Source organism: Sparus aurata, chromosome 20, assembly GCF_900880675.1.
Source record: "Sparus aurata chromosome 20, fSpaAur1.1, whole genome shotgun sequence".
NCBI lineage: Eukaryota > Metazoa > Chordata > Actinopteri > Spariformes > Sparidae > Sparus > Sparus aurata.
The window spans coordinates 1-18,970 of NC_044206.1; positions in this window are offsets into that span (position 1 = coordinate 1).

Consider the following 18,970-nt stretch of genomic DNA (forward strand, 5'->3'; position numbering starts at 1 on the left):
TCACCTTTTCAAATTGTCACCGCTGGCGCCCCCTTGTGGCCACAGCATGATACTGGTCCTGACTGTGACTGTCACTATAGATGTACAGATGTACTGCAGTTAACTTATGGCTACATTTGTTTTGACAATTTAGTTTTCACAGATGGCGCCCTCTGCTGGCCACAGCATGGTATTAGGCGCATGCTCTTTTTTCTGTGTTTTTTACCCCGGCATACTACTGGGCTGGCCAGCCACCTCCCTTATGGTGCAAGAGACCAGATAAGGATTAAGAAGTACTTTTTTGTATTTGAATATAGCAAAATGTACCAGAATACATGTTACCAACACATGATTTACTCCTTAAAGAGTTCATGTATATAACAGTAAATTTACCAGCACTCATAAGCCTTTTTTCCACATTCACAGTCAGGGGGCGTGTTTACCCATAAGGCTCTGCACTGCCTCACTCAGACCAGTGGGGGCTGACTTATCCCCCCTCTCCCTCCCCCCTCCCATTCTTGCTATTTACCCAGAGTGCCTTTCACCCCTTCCTACACAGGGGGAGTGGCTGTCAACTGCAGTAACTTGCACCCTGACTAACACACAGAGCACTTATAGTGACTAGGGCCTGCTTTGGCCATTGTTAAACAAAAAGACAACAACCTGATAGGAGGAGTTTACCCCAGAGAGGACGTACTTCTTCACTTCTTCATTGGACTGCTGTTGGATTTGGACCTTCATTCCTGGTAATATTTCATTGCTTAAATGTTTTAAATTTGTACATTTTTCTTTTTCTTTTTGCCACTCTCTGTGTTGAGCGGTGTATGGAACCGGAGAGTTGGCTTTTTTCTTGGCCCTGGGTCCATTGGGGATCAAGGAGGCAGAGCATGTCTCTGCTGGCCTTGGTCCTCCATGCTCGGTGGTGGCCGGGAGGGCTCCGCTCTGGCGGGGCTTCTCCTGGTCATTGCTGGGGTGGACTTTGGGGCTGGGAGGAAGCCGGCTCTCTGGTCCTGCCTGCTAAACAACAGCTAAGAGATGGTGTGATTTGAAGGTGTGCTACAGGCCATTCTGGGTGATTAACAATGAAATTGTGCTGGTTGCTTTTGGGAGCCCCCCCAAATCAATGCTTTAAATAGCTGAAATGTCTAAAAATAGGCGCTCTAAACTATTTCTAAAAATGTAACTCTTCTCAAAACACAAGCTTTCAAAAAGACAAGTGGCTAGTGTAGTGTAGCACAGGAGGGACACACCCCGCAGCTGGCGTAACTGCGGCGGGACTTCCTTGGGTGAGGGTGTCTTGTGGTAAGCCGTCGAAACACCCTGAGACCTCGAGGCGCACAACTGAAGATGTGTCCCAGTGATTACAGGCTTTGCACATCATCAATCGAAATTCCCCAAGGGTTTTTTCGCTGTTGGGGCATCGCGGGCCGACACACAGGCCCACGTTCCCTTAAATTCAGACAAGATGGAGTACATGATTGCCACTGTGTAGTGGGGCTATTCCTCCTGCCTTCCGTTATCATTGAGCTCTTCCTTGCACCCACCACATTCTCTCCTGGGGCTTTGCACATCAGACGCATGCAGCCACATCCCCCGTTACGGCTGTGTGTGCTCCCGGTGTCTTAGCTGATGGGAGGGATTCAGGTATAACAGGAGTGCCTGGAGGGCTCATTTTAGCTTGGGCGGAGGACTTGCACTAGTTCCCTGCACTGTTCAGAGTACTCCATTAGGGCGGTTCGTGACATGATGACACTTCCAAGCATTGTCCTAACTCACTGAGCGAGATATTTGCATTTAATCAATATTCCAAAAATTAATTCCTCATATTTCAAAAGGGCGTGAACACCTCGGACGGCATCACTCGAATTTCCTCCCCGGATTTTCGCTTTTGGGGATTCGCGGGCCGACACACTGGCCCACGTTCCCTTAAATTCAGACCTAAAAGGTGGAAATCTCGGTCACGGTGTAGAGGGGCGAGTCCTGCTCCCTCCCGTTATCATTGATCTCTTCCTTGCACCCACCACATTCTCTCCTGGGGCTCTGCACATCAGACGCATGCAGCCAAATCCCCCGTGGGGGCGCTGTGACCCTGGTGTCTTAGCTGATGGGAGGGATTCAGGTATAACAGGAGTGCCTGGAGGGCTCCACCTTCTCTTCCTCTATCTGTTCTCCTCTCCTCTGTCATGGGTCATGCAAGCAAGCGGGCGGTGGGATGGGGACTAACATGCGTCGGCCTGTGCCATGCCGTTGTCTCTCTATTCCAAACTATGTTGTCGTTGGTCAACATAGGGAGAGGCTCTGAGTACTTTCCAGTATCTCCCGAGAAAAACTATGTTGCCGTTTGGGCTTCATTGGGGGACGCTCTGAGTAACTTGCGCTGCTCACAGTGATTACTGATAACCAAAAAAATTGCCCGTGCCTCGGACCAGCTCCTCTCATTGGCCCCAAGAGGTTGCTGCATGACCTTTTTTCACCCTCTTTGTGCCTCCGTCTAATCTTAACCATCCCAAACCCTAATGCCTGAACCCAACCAGTTTACTTTTCTGATTTTTTCTAGTTTATAACCAGCCCTGTTCCTAAACCCTAAACTTAACCTCTCCCCTCACTGTGCCTAACCCTAACCAATAGTCTACTCTTTTTTCTGCATCTACCCCTAGCAGGGACAGGACTTGCAAAGTATAATTGGCTTTGTATTTTTCACAAATTTATTTTCACCTTTTCAAATTGTCACCGCTGGCGCCCCCTTGTGGCCACAGCATGATACTGGTCCTGACTGTGACTGTCACTATAGATGTACAGATGTACTGCAGTTAACTTATGGCTACATTTGTTTTGACAATTTAGTTTTCACAGATGGCGCCCTCTGCTGGCCACAGCATGGTATTAGGTGCATGCTCTTTTTTCTAGTGTTTTTTACCCCGGCATACTACTGGGCTGGCCAGCCACCTCCCTTATGGTGCAAGAGACCAGATAAGGATTAAGAAGTACTTTTTTGTATTTGAATATAGCAAAATGTACCAGAATACATGTTACCAACACATGATTTACTCCTTAAAGAGTTCATGTATATAACAGTAAATTTACCAGCACTCATAAGCCTTTTTTCCACATTCACAGTCAGGGGGCGTGTTTACCCATAAGGCTCTGCACTGCCTCACTCAGACCAGTGGGGGCTGACTTATCCCCCCTCTCCCTCCCCCCTCCCATTCTTGCTATTTACCCAGAGTGCCTTTCACCCCTTCCTACACAGGGGGAGTGGCTGTCAACTGCAGTACCTTGCACCCTGACTAACACACAGAGCACTTATAGTGACTAGGGCCTGCTTTGGCCATTGTTAAACAAAAAGAAAACAACCTGATAGGAGGAGTTTACCCCAGAGAGGACGTACTTCTTCACTTCTTCATTGGACTGCTGTTGGATTTGGACCTTCATTCCTGGTAATATTTCATTGCTTAAATGTTTTAAATTTGTACATTTTTCTTTTTGCCACTCTCTGTGTTGAGCGGTGTATGGAACCGGAGAGTTGGCTTTTTTCTTGGCCCTGGGTCCATTGGGGATCAAGGAGGCAGAGCATGTCTCTGCTGGCCTTGGTCCTCCATGCTCGGTGGTGGCCGGGAGGGCTCCGCTCTGGCGGGGCTTCTCCTGGTCATTGCTGGGGTGGACTTTGGGGCTGGGAGGAAGCCGGCTCTCTGGTCCTGCCTGCTAAACAACAGCTAAGAGATGGTGTGATTTGAAGGTGTGCTACAGGCCATTCTGGGTGATTAACAATGAAATTGTGCTGGTTGCTTTTGGGAGCCCCCCCAAATCAATGCTTTAAATATCTGAAATGTCTAAAAATAGGCGCTCTAAACTATTTCTAAAAATGTAACTCTTCTAAAACACAAGCTTTTAAAAGACAAGTGGCTAGTGTAGTGTAGCACAGGAGGGACACACCCCGCAGCTGGCGTAACTGCGGCGGGACTTCCTTGGGTGAGGGTGTCTTGTGGTAAGCCGTCGAAACACCCTGAGACCTCGAGGCGCACAACTGAAGATGTGTCCCAGTGATTACAGGCTTTGCACATCATCAATCGAAATTCCCCAAGGGTTTTTTCGCTGTTGGGGCATCGCGGGCCGACACACAGGCCCACGTTCCCTTAAATTCAGACAAGATGGAGTACATGATTGCCACTGTGTAGTGGGGCTATTCCTCCTGCCTTCCGTTATCATTGAGCTCTTCCTTGCACCCACCACATTCTCTCCTGGGGCTTTGCACATCAGACGCATGCAGCCACATCCCCCGTTACGGCTGTGTGTGCTCCCGGTGTCTTAGCTGATGGGAGGGATTCAGGTATAACAGGAGTGCCTGGAGGGCTCATTTTAGCTTGGGCGGAGGACTTGCACTAGTTCCCTGCACTGTTCAGAGTACTCCATTAGGGCGGTTCGTGACACGATGACACTTCCAAGCATTGTCCTAACTCACTGAGCGAGATATTTGCATTTAATCAATATTCCAAAAAAAATTAATTTCTCATATTTCAAAAGGGCGTGAACACCTCGGACGGCATCACTCGAATTTCCTCCCCGGATTTTCGCTTTTGGGGATTCGCGGGCCGACACACTGGCCCACGTTCCCTTAAATTCAGACCAAAAAGGTGGAAATCTCGGTCACGGTGTAGAGGGGCGAGTCCTGCTCCCTCCCGTTATCATTGATCTCTTCCTTGCACCCACCACATTCTCTCCTGGGGCTCTGCACATCAGACGCATGCAGCCAAATCCCCCGTGGGGGCGCTGTGACCCTGGTGTCTTAGCTGATGGGAGGGATTCAGGTATAACAGGAGTGCCTGGAGGGCTCCACCTTCTCTTCCTCTATCTGTTCTCCTCTCCTCTGTCATGGGTCATGCAAGCAAGCGGGCGGTGGGATGGGGACTAACATGCGTCGGCCTGTGCCATGCCGTTGTCTCTCTATTCCAAACTATGTTGTCGTTGGTCACCATAGGGAGAGGCTCTGAGTACTTTCCAGTATCTCCCGAGAAAAACTATGTTGCCGTTTGGGCTTCATTGGGGGACGCTCTGAGTAACTTGCGCTGCTCACAGTGATTACTGATAACCAAAAAAATTGCCCGTGCCTCGGACCAGCTCCTCTCATTGGCCCCAAGAGGTTGCTGCATGACCTTTTTTCACCCTCTTTGTGCCTCCGTCTAATCTTAACCATCCCAAACCCTAATGCCTGAACCCAACCAGTTTACTTTTCTGATTTTTTCTAGTTTATAACCAGCCCTGTTCCTAAACCCTAAACTTAACCTCTCCCCTCACTGTGCCTAACCCTAACCAATAGTCTACTCTTTTTTCTGCATCTACCCCTAGCAGGGACAGGACTTGCAAAGTATAATTGGCTTTGTATTTTTCACAAATTTATTTTCACCTTTTCAAATTGTCACCGCTGGCGCCCCCTTGTGGCCACAGCATGATACTGGTCCTGACTGTGACTGTCACTATAGATGTACAGATGTACTGCAGTTAACTTATGGCTACATTTGTTTTGACAATTTAGTTTTCACAGATGGCGCCCTCTGCTGGCCACAGCATGGTATTAGGTGCATGCTCTTTTTTCTATGTTTTTTACCCCGGCATACTACTGGGCTGGCCAGCCACCTCCCTTATGGTGCAAGAGACCAGATAAGGATTAAGAAGTACTTTTTTGTATTTGAATATAGCAAAATGTACCAGAATACATGTTACCAACACATGATTTACTCCTTAAAGAGTTCATGTATATAACAGTAAATTTACCAGCACTCATAAGCCTTTTTTCCACATTCACAGTCAGGGGGCGTGTTTACCCATAAGGCTCTGCACTGCCTCACTCAGACCAGTGGGGGCTGACTTATCCCCCCTCTCCCTCCCCCCTCCCATTCTTGCTATTTACCCAGAGTGCCTTTCACCCCTTCCTACACAGGGGGAGTGGCTGTCAACTGCAGTAACTTGCACCCTGACTAACACACAGAGCACTTATAGTGACTAGGGCCTGCTTTGGCCATTGTTAAACAAAAAGAAAACAACCTGATAGGAGGAGTTTACCCCAGAGAGGACGTACTTCTTCACTTCTTCATTGGACTGCTGTTGGATTTGGACCTTCATTCCTGGTAATATTTCATTGCTTAAATGTTTTAAATTTGTACATTTTCCTTTTCTTTTTGCCACTCTCTGTGTTGTGCGGTGTATGGAACCGGAGAGTTGGCTTTTTTCTTGGCCCTGAGTCCATTGGGGATCAAGGAGGCAGAGCATGTCTCTGCTGGCCTTGGTCCTCCATGCTCGGTGGTGGCCGGGAGGGCTCCGCTCTGGCGGGGCTTCTCCTGGTCATTGCTGGGGTGGACTTTGGGGCTGGGAGGAAGCCGGCTCTCTGGTCCTGCCTGCTAAACAACAGCTAAGAGATGGTGTGATTTGAAGGTGTGCTACAGGCCATTCTGGGTGATTAACAATGAAATTGTGCTGGTTGCTTTTGGGAGCCCCCCCAAATCAATGCTTTAAATAGCTGAAATGTCTAAAAATAGGCGCTCTAAACTATTTCTAAAAATGTAACTCCTCTAAAAACACAAGCTTTTAAAAGACAAGTGGCTAGTGTAGTGTAGCACAGGAGGGACACACCCCGCAGCTGGCGTAACTGCGGCGGGACTTCCTTGGGTGAGGGTGTCTTGTGGTAAGCCGTCGAAACACCCTGAGACCTCGAGGCGCACAACTGAAGATGTGTCCCAGTGATTACAGGCTTTGCACATCATCAATCGAAATTCCCCAAGGGTTTTTTCGCTGTTGGGGCATCGCGGGCCGACACACAGGCCCACGTTCCCTTAAATTCAGACAAGATGGAGTACATGATTGCCACTGTGTAGTGGGGCTATTCCTCCTGCCTTCCGTTATCATTGAGCTCTTCCTTGCACCCACCACATTCTCTCCTGGGGCTTTGCACATCAGACGCATGCAGCCACATCCCCCGTTACGGCTGTGTGTGCTCCCGGTGTCTTAGCTGATGGGAGGGATTCAGGTATAACAGGAGTGCCTGGAGGGCTCATTTTAGCTTGGGCGGAGGACTTGCACTAGTTCCCTGCACTGTTCAGAGTACTCCATTAGGGCGGTTCGTGACATGATGACACTTCCAAGCATTGTCCTAACTCACTGAGCGAGCGACATTTTGTCATTAGGGACTAATATATTTCTACAGAATCATAAAATCTCCTATGCTTTACCAGTAAGCACTGACTTTGCATGTCATCACTCGAAATTCCCTGTGGGTTTTTCGCTTTTGGAGCATCGCGGGCCGACATACAGGCCCACGTTCTCTTAAATTCAGACAACAGGTGGAAATGTCTGTCACGATGTCTGAGGGGGCATTCCTGCTCCCTCTGGGATGACAGGCAGTGGTCTCCAGCATTGTTCAGAGTATTCCACTTGTGCTGTATCCTGCCATGATGACACCTCTGGCACTGTCTTGCTTACTGTCTTAATTGACACACTCCAAGTGTCTGCAATGTGGTTTTTGCTTATGATGTTACTGTGCTGTTTTCCTGTGTTTTGCCAGTCTTCTTGGCCTTATATATGGCCACACCAGTTGCTTATCCTAAACTTAACCACTCCCCTTCTGCATGCCTAATCCCAACCTTCTCCTCCTTTCTTGAGCTTGACACCAAACATGCCTGAGCCAGCATTTTGTATAAGAATAATTAAAATAACTTTCAGCCACTAACCTTCTAGTGTGCTTTTGAATTTGACAGGTCACTGTGAATGGCGGGTCGCTCCACGCGTCTCCCCTCTCCACCTACTCTTCCTCTATCTGTTCTCCTCTCCTCTGTCACATGGTTCATGCAAGCAAGTGGGAAATGGGATGGGGACTAACATGCGTCGGCCTGTGCCATGCCGTTGTCTCTCTATTCCAAACTATGTTGTCGTTGGTCAACATAGGGGGAGGCTCTGAGTACTTTACCACTTCACCTAACCCTTGCCCGTGCCTCGGACCAGCTCCTCTCATTATCCCTACTATCTTGCTGCACGGCCATTTCATCCTCTTTGTAAACTTAATATCCTGATCGCATGGCAACTGTAGTGTGATCAGGAGTAGTCTGACCTCTGCATGGGCTGGTGGTAACTCTATCCAGAACATGATAATTCCATGTATACAACGTATACTTTGAGGTCACAGTCTGGTGGCTACTGTAATCAGACTCCCAGACTAAACATATCTTTGACATCACCTCTCGCTCCATTTTTATTACAGATACAGACTTTTTTAATAATAATATAACAGTAATATCTGTCTAGTTGTAAGGTACATATGCATCTTTTTGCACGGAGCTGAGCCTGGTGAGAATTTTTCCTACACCCTCCTCCACCCGGCCACTTATTTGCTCGGCTCGTTTACGTCAGCTCACTAACCCTCGCCTCCATTCCTTCCTCTTACACTGCCCCCTGCCAGGGCTCACCACAGCACCAAGTCAGCAACAGCTCCCTTTATCAGACCCGGGGGCTTCACAAGGAAGCCCACTGATATAGGAGGAGCGCTACGTTTGCTCTTCTCCTGTCCTTCATCACCTGCACCTGTTGTCGGCACACAGCTGCTTCCCCTGCTGCCTTCGCTCGACATGCGCTCCCCCTTCATCGCCGACGTCTCTTCGTACACGCCCACAGGATCCACACTCTCCCCATTTGAGGCCCCCCATACACTGCAATGTGCTTCCCGGCCACCAGGCGTCCCCCTTCGTCGCACCCTCACATGGCCCACAGGAGGAACACTTCAGCGGCAGCCTCCTGTATCAGCATCTGCGGCTTAACAAGTACGCTCACTGATATAGGAGGAGCGCTAAGCTGGTTCCCCTACTATCCTTCATCACCTGCACCCAATGACAGCATACAGCTGTTCCCCCTGCAGCCCCTAAACACTGCATGCGCTGCCTCTGCACCGTTCGCATCTCCTCTCCTCCCTTAATAATAAAACAGACACAATCCCGGCCACTAGGCTGCCCCCTTTGTCGCCCCCTCACATGGCCAACAGGAGGAACACTTCATCAGCAGCTTCCTTTATCAGTATCTGCGGCTTAACAAGTACGCTCACTGATATGGGAGGAGCGCGAATCTGCTTCCCCTACTGTCTTTCATCACCTGCAGCCAATGTTAGTACACAACTGCTCCCCCTGCAGCCCTAAATCTACACACCCAAAGGGATCTCCACTCCTCCCTTAACTGAAAGACAAAACCCGTCCACTAGGCGTCCCCCCTCATCACCTCTCACATGGCCCACAGGGGGACACTTCAGCGACAGCTTCCCTTATCAGTATCTGCGGCTTAACAAGCATGGTCACTGATGTGGGAGGAGCGCTAAGCTGGTTCCCCTACTGTCCTTGATTACCTGCAACCAAGGTTAACACATAGCTGCTCCCCCTGCAGCCCTAACACTACATGCGCTCCCTCTGCATCGTCCGCGTCTCCTCTTACACACCCAAATAGAACTCCACTCCTCCCTTAAGAGAAAGACAAAATCCCGGCTACTAAAACGTCCCCCTGCGTCGCCCCCTCACATGGCCCACAGGAGGAACACTTCAGCAGCAACTTCCTTTACCAGTATCTGCGGCTTAACAAGTACGCTCACTGATATAGGAGGAACGCTAAGCTGGTTCCCCTACTGTCCTTCATCACCTGCAGCTAATGTCAGCACACAGCTGCTCCCCCTGCACCCCCAAATCTACACGCCCAAATAGATCTCCACCCCTCCCTTAACTGAAAGACTAAACCCGACCACTAGGCGTCCCCCCTCATCACCTCCTCACAGGACACACGGGAGGAACACTTCAGCGACAGCTTCCCTTATCAGTATCTGCAGCTTAACAAGTATGCTCACTGATGGAGGAGGAGCGCTAAGCTGTTTCCCCTACTGTCCTTCATTACCTGCAGCCACTGTTAGTACACAGCTGCTCCCCCTGCAGCCCTAAAACTGCAGGTGCTCCCTCTGCATCGCCCATGTCTCCCCTTACACGCCCAAAACCATCTCCACTCCTCCCTTCTGCGGCCCCTTCTGCACACCTGTGTGCTTCCCATCCACCGTGTGTTACCCCTCCTCACCTTGTGACACGACCCAAAGGACGTCCCCCTAATGGACCTGCGTGTTCTCCTCATATGCCTGGCAGGGGACAGACCATCCCCATACTAGCCTTTCTGCCCCTAGTGGACATATTTCTGTTTCTTCAACATTTTTCTCTTTTTCTGTTTTTTTTCCTCTTTATAGTCTTTTACTCACCTACCTTACTTGTTCTTTTGCTTCTTCCTTTTATAAACCTCCCCTGTTATGTATCCTAAACTTAACCATCTCCTTTCTAATGCCTAACCCCAACCAGTTTACTTTCCTGACATTTCTAATTTATAACCTGCCCTGTTTCCTTAACCCTAAACTTAACCTCTTTCCTCCCTGTGCCTAACCCTAACCAATAGTCCCCTCTTTTTTCTGCATCTACCCCCAAGCAGGGACAGGGCTCACACAGTTGCATTAGATTTTTATTTTTATTTTTTTCACTAATTTATTTTCATCATCTCCATTGTCACCGCTGGCGCCCCCTTGTGGCCACAGCATGATACTGGTCCTGACTGTGACTGTCACTATAGATGTACAGATGTACTGCAGTTAACTTATGGCTACATTTGTTTTGACAATTTAGTTTTCACAGATGGCGCCCTCTGCTGGCCACAGCATGGTATTAGGCGCATGCTCTTTTTTCTGTGTTTTTTACCCCGGCATACTACTGGGCTGGCCAGCCACCTCCCTTATGGTGCAAGAGACCAGATAAGGATTAAGAAGTACTTTTTTGTCTGTGAATATAACAAAATGTACCAGAATACATGTTACCAACACATGATTTACTCCTTAAAGAGTTCATGTATATAACAGTAAATTTACCAGCACTCCTAAGCCTTTTTTCCACATTCACAGTCAGGGGGCGTGTTTACCCATAGGGCTCTGCACTGCCTCACTCAGACCAGTGGGGGCTGACTTATCCCCCCTCTCCCTCCCCCCTCCCATTCTTGCTATTTACCCAGAGTGCCTTTCACCCCTTCCTACACAGGGGGAGTGGCTGTCAACTGCAGTAACTTGCACCCTGACTAACACACAGAGCACTTATAGTGACTAGGGCCTGCTTTGGCCATTGTTAAACAAAAAGAAAACAACCTGATAGGAGGAGTTTACCCCAGAGAGGACGTACTTCTTCACTTCTTCATTGGACTGCTGTTGGATTTGGACCTTCATTCCTGGTAATATTTCATTGCTTACATGTTTTAAATTTGTACATTTTTCTTTTTCTTTTTGCCACTCTCTGTGTTGAGCGGTGTATGGAACCGGAGAGTTGGCTTTTTTCTTGGCCCTGGGTCCATTGGGGATCAAGGAGGCAGAGCATGTCTCTGCTGGCCTTGGTCCTCCATGCTCGGTGGTGGCCGGGAGGGCTCCGCTCTGGCGGGGCTTCTCCTGGTCATTGCTGGGGTGGACTTTGGGGCTGGGAGGAAGCCGGCTCTCTGGTCCTGCCTGCTAAACAACAGCTAAGAGATGGTGTGATTTGAAGGTGTGCTACAGGCCATTCTGGGTGATTAACAATGAAATTGTGCTGGTTGCTTTTGGGAGCCCCCCCAAATCAATGCTTTAAATAGCTGAAATGTCTAAAAATAGGCGCTCTAAACTATTTCTAAAAATGTAACTCCTCTAAAAACAAAAGCTTTTAAAAGACAAGTGGCTAGTGTAGTGTAGCACAGGAGGGACACACCCCGCAGCTGGCGTAACTGCGGCGGGACTTCCTTGGGTGAGGGTGTCTTGTGGTAAGCCGTCGAAACACCCTGAGACCTCGAGGCGCACAACTGAAGATGTGTCCCAGTGATTACAGGCTTTGCACATCATCAATCGAAATTCCCCAAGGGTTTTTTCGCTGTTGGGGCATCGCGGGCCGACACACAGGCCCACGTTCCCTTAAATTCAGACAAGATGGAGTACATGATTGCCACTGTGTAGTGGGGCTATTCCTCCTGCCTTCCGTTATCATTGAGCTCTTCCTTGCACCCACCACATTCTCTCCTGGGGCTTTGCACATCAGACGCATGCAGCCACATCCCCCGTTACGGCTGTGTGTGCTCCCGGTGTCTTAGCTGATGGGAGGGATTCAGGTATAACAGGAGTGCCTGGAGGGCTCATTTTAGCTTGGGCGGAGGACTTGCACTAGTTCCCTGCACTGTTCAGAGTACTCCATTAGGGCGGTTCGTGACATGATGACACTTCCAAGCATTGTCCTAACTCACTGAGCGAGCGACATTTTGTCATTAGGGACTAATATATTTCTACAGAATCATAAAATCTCCTATGCTTTACCAGTAAGCACTGACTTTGCATGTCATCACTCGAAATTCCCTGTGGGTTTTTCGCTTTTGGAGCATCGCGGGCCGACATACAGGCCCACGTTCTCTTAAATTCAGACAACAGGTGGAAATGTCTGTCACGATGTCTGAGGGGGCATTCCTGCTCCCTCTGGGATGACAGGCAGTGGTCTCCAGCATTGTTCAGAGTATTCCACTTGTGCTGTATCCTGCCATGATGACACCTCTGGCACTGTCTTGCTTACTGTCTTAATTGACACACTCCAAGTGTCTGCAATGTGGTTTTTGCTTATGATGTTACTGTGCGGTTTTCCTGTGTTTTGCCAGTCTTCTTGGCCTTATATATGGCCACACCAGTTGCTTATCCTAAACTTAACCACTCCCCTTCTGCATGCCTAATCCCAACCTTCTCCTCCTTTCTTGAGCTTGACACCAAACATGCCTGAGCCAGCATTTTGTATAAGAATAATTAAAATAACTTTCAGCCACTAACCTTCTAGTGTGCTTTTGAATTTGACAGGTCACTGTGAATGGCGGGTCGCTCCACGCGTCTCCCCTCTCCACCTACTCTTCCTCTATCTGTTCTCCTCTCCTCTGTCACATGGTTCATGCAAGCAAGTGGGAAATGGGATGGGGACTAACATGCGTCGGCCTGTGCCATGCCGTTGTCTCTCTATTCCAAACTATGTTGTCGTTGGTCAACATAGGGGGAGGCTCTGAGTACTTTACCACTTCACCTAACCCTACCCCTAACCCTAACCCCCCTAACCCTAACCCTAACCCTAGCCCTAACCCTAACCCTTCTAAACATAACCAATACCAGACCACAGGCCCTAAACATAACCCTAGGGGACTTATATCTAAAAACTTCACCTATTAATATCATGGTTTTTTTCTTAATTAAATTGATTTACTTCTGATACAGGCTTCATTTAGTCCTTATTTACCTGTAAAGTGCCCTTTTGAGCATTATGTGTCCCTTCCTCTTTTCTGGTTTTTATCTTCTTTAAGAAAAGTGATAAGTGACCTCAAAATTTCAGGTTATCAATAAGAATATAGAAAAAGAAACCTGTGCCAATGCCGTATTGGACTCCTAGGAGTCCTAATACACTTTTTTCATCAATACCTAACCCTCCTTTCTTCTCCCCTCCCTACCTTTTTTCCCCGTTCCTCTCTCCCCTTCCGCCTACTTCTCCTGTTCCCCCGGACACGGTTACTACCCCTCTTTCTTTTTTTCTTTTTCCCTCCCTCTCTTTCTTCCTTTCTTTTTCCCCCCCCCCTTTTCCCCCCCCCCCCCCCTTTTTTTGTTTGATAATGGTTTTTTTTTTCCCGCCCTCCCTTTTTGCACTTATTATGGATATTGTTCTCATAGAATTTATTCTGGATTATGCGTTGAGGAGATACAGTGTTTTGATGGAGTTTAGATGATCTTGGATTTCCCCTTTTACAAGATTTGTGTTCTGCATGCTTTATATTATCCCATTGTACATATTCACTTATTCTTTGATTAATATCCGGGATGTTTCATCCTAATTTTTGAATTTATTGATTGTTTTTATCCCAGGGGCTGCAATTCAGCCGTCTCCTCCATCATCACTTTTATCCTCCTTTTCGCCTAATTCTTATTTTATGAATTATTACCTTTGATTACATATTGCACTTACCATTACATTTCTTAGCCCAGATATATAAATAACTTATTATACATTTTTTTCTAAAAAAACCTTTTTTTTACATACCCTTTATTGTTAAAAATATTTTATTTTGGTTACCCCCCTTTTTCTCCTCCCTCCTTTCTTTTTTCTCCGTCGTTCACTCCCTTTTTTTTCTCTCTTCCCTCTTTATTCTCCGCTCCCGTTGCAGTTTTATCTCATCTTAACTAGCCTTTATAAAACCACATTCCTTTACATCAGTCACCAGGCCCATAGGGATGAGGGCTATACGCTCGCTTGCCATCTGGAAGACCCAGGTTCGAGACCAGGCGTACCCTGCCAAATTCTCTTCACTTTTTGATTGTTTTTCTTTCTTTATTTATTAGGATATCTTTATAAGTTTTTGATTTTCAATTGATTGCACTTTGAATTAAAAAATGTCTCCTTTTCTTCGTCCAAAATCCCCCTTGTTTTGTGTCTCATTCGTTTCTTCGGTCTCTCTATCATGCACAACAATTTTCTCCACCTAACACCTTAATTTACTTCCCTGGTTTTTTTTATGTTGGAGTGATATAGATACTGAGATTTCCCCCTTAGGAACGCTTCTATAGCATGTTTTTTTTCTTTTCTCTCCCTCTTAAAATTACTTGCGTTCTTATTATTTGCTGTGATAATATCTCTTATTCTGTTTTACTTTGTGTAAATATATTTGCCTTTTTCTGGGGGGCTGCAATCTCTTGTTTTCCTTCACTCCACATAAAATTCCCAGAAGCTTTATTTATTAAGCTGCAATGAGTTTGAGCGTTTCCTTCCCCCCCCCCCCCCTCCCCCGTTTTACGTCTTCACAGGTGGATGGAGATACTTTAATATTCTTTATTTGTTAGAGAGACTCACGTTTGAGATACATCCATTTATATTAGATATATTCTTTTTATTCATTACCTTTTGATTGTGTATATATATGTTTGTGTGTTTGTATGTATATGTGTATATATATATGTATGTGTGTGTGTGTGTGTGTGTGTGTGTATATATGTATATAATCATATGTTTACATTCCCGTTATTCACCTCTGAGCCACACTTATCGAACAGGGTTCATTTCAGGTTAATCCAGCAATTTTTTATATACATACACAACAATTATTCCTTTTTTCCCCCTCTTCTCCCCTTTTTTTTCGCTTTTCTTCTCTCTTTCTTCTCTCCTTTTCCTTTTTCCTACACTCTCTTTTCCCTTTTTCCCACTTCTTAATACGTTTACCTAGACCTGGCTAATTTATAAAGCCCCTTTTTTTCCTTTTGTTTACAGGGCAACCCCAATAGCGCAGCCCACTAAGTGTCCGCTTTAACTGCGAAAGACCCGAGTTCAAAACCCAACAGACCAAGTTTTTTTGTTTGTCTATTTTTTATTTTTCTTACCTTACTTCACTTTATTCATGTTTTTTGCCCACCCATGACTCTCCTAATACAATATATTCTCTCATTACACCCCCAAATGGATACCGAGGAAGATCCAGTCACTAATTTTCCAAAAATATTTCCTCATAACTTTTGCGGACTATAAATCTATTTTAGGACCAACGGGTGGATGGGGGATTATCCTTCCCTGTAGCCAGTGCCCAAGAACCTCTTCAGGGAACGAAATTTCAAAAAACCCCTTACCTAACCCTCCCTGTAGCCAGTGCCCAAGAACCTCTCCAGGGAACGAAACTCCAAAAAACCCTTTACCTAACCCTAAACTCACTCTGACCTTCCTGCCTGACCCCAACATGGATCTGAAGGCCTAAACCTAAACTCAGTCCAGCCCTGATTCATTCTCAATCAATTATACATCGTGAAAACACACACACACACACACACACACACAAGCAGCCGTGACCGTGCAGCACTGTATCATATCTTCTGCGGACGCACAGGTGATGATATACTTCTCTTGCAACGGACGACAGCACATACAGTGCACTGCCCCGGGAGCAAGCTTGCTTAAACCTCCTATCCTAACCCTACAGACTCTGTAGCTGCAGCAGGACGTTTCAGAATGGTTAGTGTGTCTGAATAATGTTAGTTTGTTCTATATGTTGTTACATTTACTATCATGTACCTATTGGCTAACAGCTAGCGAAAGCTGTGTTTGTCTCCAACACAGTCTCTAAACTCTTGGACACTGTTCACATCGTCTCTGTCTCAAGTCTGCATATGTTGCCAGACTTTTTATTGTGACAACCAAGCTCCCCCGTAATATGCTTAACATCAAACTCGCTTCAAACACCATTGCATAGCGGACCGAAATGGAGCTGACTGATTAGCCAATTTCCAACTGACTTCACCATACTCATAGGCAACCGTATTGTTCTGTTGGTATGTGGCCGAAGTAGAATAATCACAGAAAACAGGGCTACTTTTCACTGGCTACTTTATTAGCCTAACTCACGTCTGCTCACACACCTCCCACGTACATGCATACTCTCTTCTTCTACGCTCTTCTCACCGTGTACACCCAGCAGTAGAATGCCACCTAGTGGCGGACACAACACATATATACTATCAAAATGTGGCGACCCTTTTATGAGGGTCAGTGTTGAGGCAAAGCCAGCTTTGTACTGACCCTTGTTACTGAAGCAGTCCGATGTGAAGTGGTTAGCACACACAAACTTACACGAACCGTAGCCGGCACGTTGTCATTAAAAATGAAACGCAACCGCTGTCTCTTCTCTTGTTCTGTAGCTGGGACAGAATATAGGCACTTATGTTGATTCATACAACTAACTACAGAGCAATTTGTGTGTCTAGCTCTGAGCGACGACATTGTGAAACACTGCTATCTTAACGCTGGACACACCTAACTTCACCTCGGGGATGGACGCCCCCCTCTCAGATATCTCCTATCACTGCGCAGAGGAGGCCTGCCTATGAAAATGACTCCTTTCGTTACGTAACAAAAGGAGCTGAATGTAAACAGCCTGTAGGAGCGCCATTTTACCAGTAGGTAGGCTGCAGAGACCATGCAGGAATCGTTTGCTGTCCTCATTCTGGGAGCTGGCAGGCTCAGGGAGGACAAGTTTATATGTGTAGAGACCAGAGCAAATGTGTTTTTCATAATATGGGACCTTTACAGACAAAAGTCTGTCTGGTTGAACTAAAAAAGGATATTGGTACCTTCTTTGTACTAGGGGATACAAAGTCACAAATACACATGAATGCTAAGAGTACCCAATTTAGGCACAGGTCTGTTTCGATTACTTGTGTTCCAGAACAGAAGTTAACTCTGACATCCACCCAGAAGTAAGTGAAGGACAGGACTACACATACCACTAGAAGGAGCTCTTTATCTGTATATATAGAGCACGTAGGTAGATAGAACACATGTGCGTGCGGGCGCGCACACACACACACACACAAAAAGAAAGACAGTACTTTCAGTCACTTTTTAAGCAAATTGAGTAGTTATCACAAAAAGTTTGCTTTTTGCAATCTTTCGTTTGGTAACTGACTAAATTTCTGGTGAAACATCATTATGTATTATATGTGCTTGATTGACTTGTTTCTGCAGATCATGCATGCAACCTCCTTAACTACATCAATCGCATTAACAGAGGAGTTACTGGGGAAATAAATGTTTATTAATAGTAATCATGGTAATAATAATCGTAATAATAACTGTGATAATGATGTACCAGTATTGTTATAAATAGTATTGTTTCTTCAAAACACATTGGGAGCATACAGAAATAGAAAACAAAAAAAAAACAAAAAAGCAAACCTGATATGATACAGGTACCGAATTAGGGCTGCAATGCATTGAAATAACGTGACATTTTTCTTCTACAAAATTAAAAAAATATCATGAAATAGAAATAAAATTCCTCCACCAAACCATACAAATTAATATAGCACATACATTCAAATGGAATATGGCTCCAAAAACAAGCACTGCAAAACACAAAGACTACTACTCAATTCAGTTGTATTACTTAATGCAAGCAAAGCAAGATGTGGGTGTGGATGTGTGCATATAAAAGACTTGTCCCAGAGTTCAATCTAACTGGTAAATTGTCCATTTTGTTTTCCCCAAAGTCCAGTTCCAATCCAGTTCACAAATACAAAAAGAAAGACAGCTCAGAAGTTTTCTCCAGGTTTTACCATGATGCCCCACAAAAGCAGCTCTGCTAAGACAGCAATTCCTCAACAGACGCTGATTGGGAAACACACATCCACCAGATTGTTCCTCCTCCTGACAGACCTCCAGAGATGATACTCTATGTTTTACTTTTAGCTGGCTGCAGGGACAAGGACATTACAACCTGATATGATGCCGAGGGTAAATCTGTCATTTCCATCCCCCACTGACCAAAAAACACTGCCGCATAAAAGAGGCTTGCTGTGCATGCAGAGCCGGCATGTTATTCATTAGCAACTCGGTGTATCCCACAAATCTTAGAGTCAGAGTAAATGATGTTTTATCAGACAGATTCCTCTTGGAGATAAGATTGTGGAAAATGAAAACCCTGCAAGTTTTCCTTTTGTATCAAGCAGTAAAACCTTTGTAACAGGATGGGTCTGAGTTAATTTGTCTTACTTGATATACACATCCTGCTACGTGAGTATTGCGCATGTCACGATACTGATGCTGAAAAGGCATATTGTGCAGCCCTATGCTGAACAGAAACTCTTTTGCAGGTTGAGCAAATCCACAGCCACACAGGAAAAGTCAATTTGTTGCTCTAATATACAGTACAGTACAGTAATACAAGTTTCAATACAAGGGTCAGCTTTTGAAAGAGAAGATCTGTACACAAGGAATACAAAAGCACATTGATGCCTCAAACAGATAAAACAGTCAAAAAAACAGACAGACAAATACAAACAGAATGGATGGAACTGCACCTTTTCTTTCTCTATTCCTCATTAGTCACCATTCCAACCTTTGTGCTTTAGGGATCTGCATAGGACAAGGAGACTGTTCTGGGAATG